We start from the raw sequence: 8161 nt of genomic DNA on the forward strand, positions 1-8161 counted from the left end.
ATATAACACTCAATATTATTAAGATCATTTTACGGTGCGAAAAAGTATCAAATTGTTAAATTGCTAGTCAATTTAACAATTTGATACTTTTTCGCACCGTAAAATGATGCTTTTTTCTGCTCATAATATTACTGTGATAGTTTAGTAGAGTTTGCGTTTTTTTCAAGACCGAAAAATCATTTCAGCGCTCATTTTTACGAACTATGTACATAGTATATAATCACACAGAATTATACAAACACTTAAGATCCAGTTAACCATTTAAGGCATTGATTTCTGTAGATTGTTTCTCATAGATACGATCCCATTTTACGTTGCCTAAATAGATGTTGTTTCTACATTTGCGAATTATTGTGAAAAATATTATTAAGGCCTTAGTAGCTTAAAGGATTCTCGCATGGAATGCAAGAGATCCGGATTTGACTCCTGGTCGAGGAAATATTTTTCGCAATAAGAATTATTTATGGATTTTAATGTCATTCAACATTATTAAGATCATTTTAAGATGCGGAAAAGCATCAAATTGTTAAATTGCTAGTCAATTTCACTCGTAATATTACTGCGGTAGTTTAGTAGAGCTTGCGTTTTTAAGATCGAAAAATCATTTTGACGCTCATTTTAACGAACTACATACATAGTGTATAATCACACAGAATTATACAAGCATTTAAGATCCAGTTAAACCGTTTTGATTTCTATAGGTTATTTCTCGCAGATACTGTTCCATCAGATTTAATGTTGTTTGTTTAAAAGTTTTTTTTTTTTTCGGGAGTTTGAATGGGTTAATTGAATTAGGAATTGATAAAGTGGGAATGGGTTTATCTTAAAAATAAACTTTGATTAGAAATTTAATTGGTAAATATATACATTCGGGGAGTCTTCTCTAATAACCTTGATCTTGATAGATGTCAAGGTCATGACTCTAAGTGATTTTGAAAAGGGTTTAACTGGTAATAATCCTTTAAACTGACAAGTTACTAATAATCAGTTAGTAATTATTTTTCACGACTTTTCATGCAAAGCGGTTTTCATGTCATCTTTCCTATCAAGGAGATGTGCGACTTTCATCCCATCTTTATTTCTTTATTATATTAAAGCAGGAAATTTATTTTAAAACGAAGAATTTTCGTCGTTATATAGTAGAATTTTGTTATATAGTAGAATTTTTTTGTTAATAACTTTAACAAAGGATGAACGCCGGTTAAACTTCTTCAAAGTCACTCAAGATTATGCTCTTGACAATATATATCAATATAGATCAAAGTATTGGTGAAGACTTCTCTAATGTATATATTTACCACTAATACAGGGTAGGCCATCTAGCGTTTGGAATTTCACTACCGGTTATTTTGAGTTTGAAAAGCGTAATAACATTTATGACGTATCAGAAATTTAGTTTTTTGTTTGACATTTACAAAATGGGTCACTATACGCTTGAATAAAATTGGGAAATATTGAAAACTTACTTCCAAAGTAGTAAGTCTTCAACCCAAACTGTAAGAAATTTACGTGGAAAATTTGGTAGAAAAGAAATACCTTCAACGCAGTTTGTGGATCAATTTGTGAAGCGAATTCGGCAAACTGGATCCTTATTGGCAACTCGTTTTATAAAGTAACTCGTTCATGTGCTCGTCCAATAAGGAAAACATTGCTGCTGTTGCTCAGAGTGTGCTTGAACAACCATCAACATCAACTCGCTATCGTTCTCAAAACTTGAACATTTCACTTCTTTGAGAAGAATTTTGAATAAAGACCTCGGTATGAAGCCGTACAAAGTTCAATTAGTGCAAGAATTGAAGCCGCAATATGCATTAACATTTTGCATGAGCAATTATATAAAAAATAACTCTAGTAAAAATCTCTTTTTATTTCTTGCCTTTTGTCAACGCATTAGTTGATACGAAGTATGTAAAAAAGTCCATCAGAGCCTACATCAGCTATTTGGATGCACAAAAAATTCTTTATTTTCGTGTATAACAAAACGAATAAAATAAACATTTTGATCCTTCAATTCAGGTCCTTATCAATATAAAATGTAATATAAAATATAAATCGAAATTACATAAGTAACGCAAATTCCAAGTTGATGATTCCCAACAATTTAGTTCGTTCTTCTTTATCCAAAAAATTAGCCAAATTAGCTGTATAATGAATAGTCTAATGATTATCAAAAATATTAATTTATACAATAATAATATAAATAATAAAAAACTTATGTAAAGTAAAACCGAAGTCATATACATTACGTCACTAAGTAAAATCACATCGCTCATTATTGTCAGATTTGCTATCTAGTCATTTAAAAGAAACATGAAAACGAAAAATTAGAGAAATATTAAAATCATTTGTTTCTTTTGAATTGTTTGAATTGTTCTGAATTTTAATTATTATATCAACTTACATGTAAATGTTATATTGATAAGGGCCCAAAAAGTATTTCATTAATTCCGTGATGAAATACTAATAAGATTTTACTTTGTTTTATGTTTTATAAAGTATATTCAAATTATGAATATACTAATATATACACAGCTCGGTATTTAAAAAAAACTTTAAGGTATCTATACATTTTTAATAAAAAAAGATAAAATATTATAGTTATTTAAAATTTATTATTTCAAATAATTCTTTCTGTTTCTTAATTGTGTTTTAAATGAATTTTCGAAATTTATATCTTTTATTTTAAATAAGTTATATTAGTAAGTAGTCGATCATATTTAAAACAATTTTAATAATTATATCGAATAGAGGAACCCTCTTCCCTTCCTATGACCTTGACTGCAACATATTATCAAGGTCATGACTCTGAGTAATTTCCAACAGGTTTTAGCCATCGCTCGTCCTTGGATAAAAAGTTATTTAAAAAAAAGTTTGAAAAATAACGTATTATTTCTGTTGTATATGTAATATTAAATATTATTCTACATAAATTTTTATTTTCAACACGAAGCAGCTTTCATCCTCCTCTTCCCTGCTTCAGGGACGCACGACTCTCACTTTCGGCTCTCGGCCCCTCTCCCCTGCTTGAGAGCATACGACTTCCATGTGATTTAATTAAAAGAATAAATATATATAAAAGTCAAAATATATATAAAAAAACACTTTTAATTAATATTATCCAGCGAATACATTTGATTCATGATTTCGAAAAAAGCATTAGTTTTTTTATCGTAATCATAGATTTTTTTAAATATGTATTCGACAATATAATGTATGTAATCGCGTATTTCATACCGAGAAATATTCGCTCGCATATATTCTTTCTATGTTTTGAGTATGAACACCATTTTCTGGATCCACAAAATTAATTGAATGATTAACCACAAAATGTTTGTAATTGGTATCATTATCTAAATCATTATATGCACACTACTTATCCGTATGAATAATTGAACCAAGTGTAACATGTTCTCAAATGATTGGTAGAAGAGTTTCACGCCAATTTGGTAGATATGATGAAAATATTGTATAGTACATCGCTCAATGCCACCAATAATCCACTGTCCTGTAATTATGCGGCCAGTATTGTGTTTCCTTTTTCTAATTTTGGCTTCATCATTTCTATGATTTTACTATTTTCACCAATTGGCTTTTATTCTTTCAAAATCCATTGTTGGAGTACTATAATTAATTTAATGTACACTAAATAAATATAGGTAGTAGGCATATAATAATATTTTAGATTAAAAAAAATATATATATATATAAATATTACATATTTCTCAGCAAAAATTTGTTCAATCGACGACAGTGTTATTATTTATTTGTAATTTACTCATAATAAATTGATAATGAGGTACTCGAATTATGACGAAGTATAGACATTTCTAAAATATGCGATAAATTGACATATTTTAAAAATGTCTGTGTGTACACATTCATGTACAAACCATGAAATATGCTTATTTTGAAGTTACATGTTAACTTTTGTCGTTTTCAACCTTTAATAGTTTTATAATATTTTGCAGTATAATGTAATATCTTATTTTCCACACTACTGTTGAATATTAATATTTTTTTACATCTTGGACACTTAATTTCGCTGCGAATTACTTTTTTTTTCGCATAAATAATGCCATAAACAATTAACATTATATGTTATATTCAGATATTCTCGTAAATGCATATTGAACAGCACAGAAATTCTTCAGTAATTGTGTATTGGCAGCGAATGTGACTCTGAGAGAATGTTGTATTCGACTAAGGATCAAAATAAACAAAGATGGCTTTGCGCGAAAATCATACAAGTGGAAGTCGTGCGCTCCTAAGCAGGGGGAAGTGGAATAGGAATTGCATATCACTATAATGTTTTATTACAATCAGTAAGTTGCTTCGTGTGGAAGTCATGCGTCTTCATACAGGGAGGAATGAAGTGAAATGAGAATAAAAATCTTTTTTTGAAGAGAAAAGAGACATTATTTTTCAAACTTCTTTTGTTAATAACTTTTTAACGAAGGATGAGCGACAGCTAAAACCTGTTGGAGGTTATTCAGGATGACTTTGACAATATATATCAAGGTCAAAATTATAGGGAGTGATCCCCTATTCGATATATTTATCACAATTTTATTTAAAATATGTATTTTAAAACAAATAAAATAATTATTTGGAATTTAAAAGTGTAATGTTTCATGTTTGCGATTTGTCTAGCATTTGTCGCAAATACATTTCAAAAAGAAATGTGAAAAAGAGCGCGACTACCTGAAGAATTAAATATTTCGAATAATATATAATCTCTTGCTATGTGTTTACGGCACGCTATTACTTCATCGCCTTTTAAATGAGACGTACGCAACAGAATCATAGATATATATATAGAATACACAATATAGAATATACAATATAGAATACAGGAATTACATATCACTACAATGTTTTATTACAATCAGTAAGTCGGTGCTTGGAATTCAACAAATTTCGCATTGCATTGTGAATTTGAATATACTTTACCTATTACTTTTCCCGGATTAAGAATGCGAAATAAGACATAAATGACAGAATTAAGCAATTGAAAAATAACAAAAAGCCTGCGTCAACAATGCATCAACAATGCATCAATCTTTTGTTTAAAATATTAATAATTTTAAAACATTAATAACATTTAAAAACATTAATAATTTTATATGTAAATCTATAAAATATTTTGGAAAAAATTCACGATAGGAGAGCATTCAATGACATTTGCTGAGTGATCTTCAACGGGTTTTAGCCATTCGAGTCGCCTTTCGTTAAAAAGTTGTTAACAAAAAAGTTCTATATAAAAAAATTCTCTGCTTTAAAATAAATTTCCTGTTTTAAAAAGCTGTTAACAGCGAGACAAAAAAAGTTCTGTTATATAAAACAAAAATTCCCTACTTCAAAATAAATTTCTTGCTTTAAAAAGTTGTTAACAGTAAGGCAAAAAAAAGTTTTGCTATATAAAACAAAAATTTTCTTTAAAATAAAAGAAAGAAAAACCGAAAGAAAAAAAGGGCTAGAAATCTAAGATTAATCGTTAGGTAAAAATTGAATATGTTAATAAATAAAACATTTAGCTAAACTTTAATATGCGGCAATAAACAAAATAAAAAACAAACATTTTGATCCATGTCGGAACATTTGTTAATATTATCAATGTTAATAAGAAGCAATGAAAACATTACAAAGACAATACTGAAAAATACTATTTGTGTGAAATTACATGATTATGCTGGGTTTTTTCCGACCCAGCATAATCATGTATAATATTCCAGCTTACACGGAAAAAATTACAAATTTATATATTAATTTTATATGTAATATGTATTTACGGGATTCCATTTTGTATACAAAAATTACATTTTGTAAAATGTAATCTCACTCAGCAAATATATGTTTTGTTTTGTGTTTCTACATATTTTTATATTTTCTACATTAATTTTACATTGTTGGATAATTTCACATAGAAAACTTGTCAAAAGAATGTATTTTTAAATATTAATTTCACATATTTCACGTAAGATTGTGAAATATTAAATTTTAAATTTCCAATGTCATGTTAAAAAATAAATCAAAATCTATAACAAACTTTTAATATATAATATTACACTGCTAACAGCGATTTGACAAGACTAAAGCTAGGATAGTCATTTACAATTAGAAAGAATAAATGATACAAAAAATGTATCATTATATACCATATTCTTGTTAATTGTAAATGACTATTCTGCAAGTTTTAATCAAGTCGCTATTAGCAGTGTTAATTTAGTTATAATAATTATATTGATTGTAATAATATCATAATTCTCTTCAAGCTTTATTCAAGATTACATTTCATTTTTGTTGAAACATAGTATCAGTGCTATCATTTAACATACTCATATTATGTTTAATTATAGATTTTGATTTAATTTTTAAATTTGGAGTGATCCGTTTGAGACATGAGATTTATGTTAAATTCAACACATTTTTTCCAACTGTGTAGATGTTATAATATTATGTAAATATAATATAGAAGTTTGTGTCAAAATCAAATATATTTCGAACAAAACAAATACATTTCTGTTTCTGAAGTTTTACAAATAAACTTGTTTCTATCACTATAACTGTATAACATAAATTTCTTTTTCTTATATGTTAATATTACAAACTTAATATAAACATCTTGTTTATATAATATTGTATAATATTACAAATTTAAATGATTAAATATATTTGTAAATATAAATTTTGAAATAACATATTGTTTCAGAAGAGTTTTGTCATTAAACTGACGTTTTTCTTTGCACTGTATTTCTTCGACCTTCAATCTTGGTCCGGGTGAATTTTTAAGAAACACCGTTGAATCATTTCTAATGTAGCGCTATTATTTTTTGGATACTCCAAGTTAAACCAAATGTCATTTTCAGAGCTGTATCGAAAGTATCGACATTGCTAAAAATATCTTTTTTATTACCACTTCGTAATCTGTGATTTTTTTTATCTGAAAAACGTTATGAAACTGTTAGTTTAAGGTCTAGGACAAATTAATAAGGATTACCACAATCTTTGTCAAAATATTTGTATAAAAAAACTGCGAATAAAATAAAATTTGATAAAATATATTTTAAATCAAACAAATGATTTTTCAAACAAAAAAATTTTGGGATTTTTCATATTGAAATCTGTAAAGTCTGCAAAGTGACGGAATTTCTTAAAAGTTCACAGATATCTATAAGATAAATAGAAATTGGTAATGAAATTGTGTCATTTTCAAGAAAATCATTGTTCAATATTTGTTAACGAATTCACGAGTTTTTAACTTTTTTCATTGTCAATTTGTACTTATTCATTGTGTATCTGTAATTTTGTCAGAATTTCTAATTATTTATTAGCTGAAAATAGAACTAAGAGATGACTCAAGACAAGAAGATGACTCAATACAAATTTTGTGACTTATGAAGAATCTTCCATCAATTTTAATAATGCAAGGACTGCATTCAAGTGAAAAGAACATTTCTTGGAGTGATTTTTCCTGAAAGAAAAATAAAATTAAGTAGCAATATCCACAATGAACAAATAAAAATTGAATTTTCTTTAATGTGAAGAAGGAAACATGGTTTTTAATGATTGATTCATTATTGTAACGATACGGCAGTTAAAAGTTAGACAGTCTTCTTTCTTAACTCTTTAAATCACGAAATTTTGTATCAGATTGATTTTTTAAACATTGTATCCAGAGATTTTTCAGGTTATTAATTACGAATAAAAAATCAACAATTTTTTTGAAACTAAAATAAATAAAACTAATAAAACTAAAATAATCAATTCAACACAATGGTCAAATAATATAGAACTTTTTAAAAATTATTAATTTATAATAAAAAATAATATAGCGAAAAAATCTATAAAAATTCTAAAATAAGCTTTAAGATATTCTAAATAAATGTCCAAATTATATCGTTTAAATATTTTAATATTAATAATAATTTAATCGAAACGCTTTTTTTTCTTTTTTTTTCTTTTTTTTTCTTTTCTTCCAGAAATAGCATAAATTTTGACTATATTTATTTACAACAATTATACTCAATATGATTATCATGCTGCCAATGATTAAAAATAACAAATAACATAGAATCTTTAGAATCAAAAATTACATACGGCTATTAATTGTTGATCATTGTTGATTCATTATTACAACGATAAGACAAAAATTAAAAAATAT

The sequence above is a fragment of the Atta colombica genome, unplaced genomic scaffold (genome assembly GCF_001594045.1).
Source record: "Atta colombica isolate Treedump-2 unplaced genomic scaffold, Acol1.0 scaffold11, whole genome shotgun sequence".
In the NCBI taxonomy this organism is placed as follows: Eukaryota; Metazoa; Arthropoda; class Insecta; order Hymenoptera; family Formicidae; genus Atta; species Atta colombica.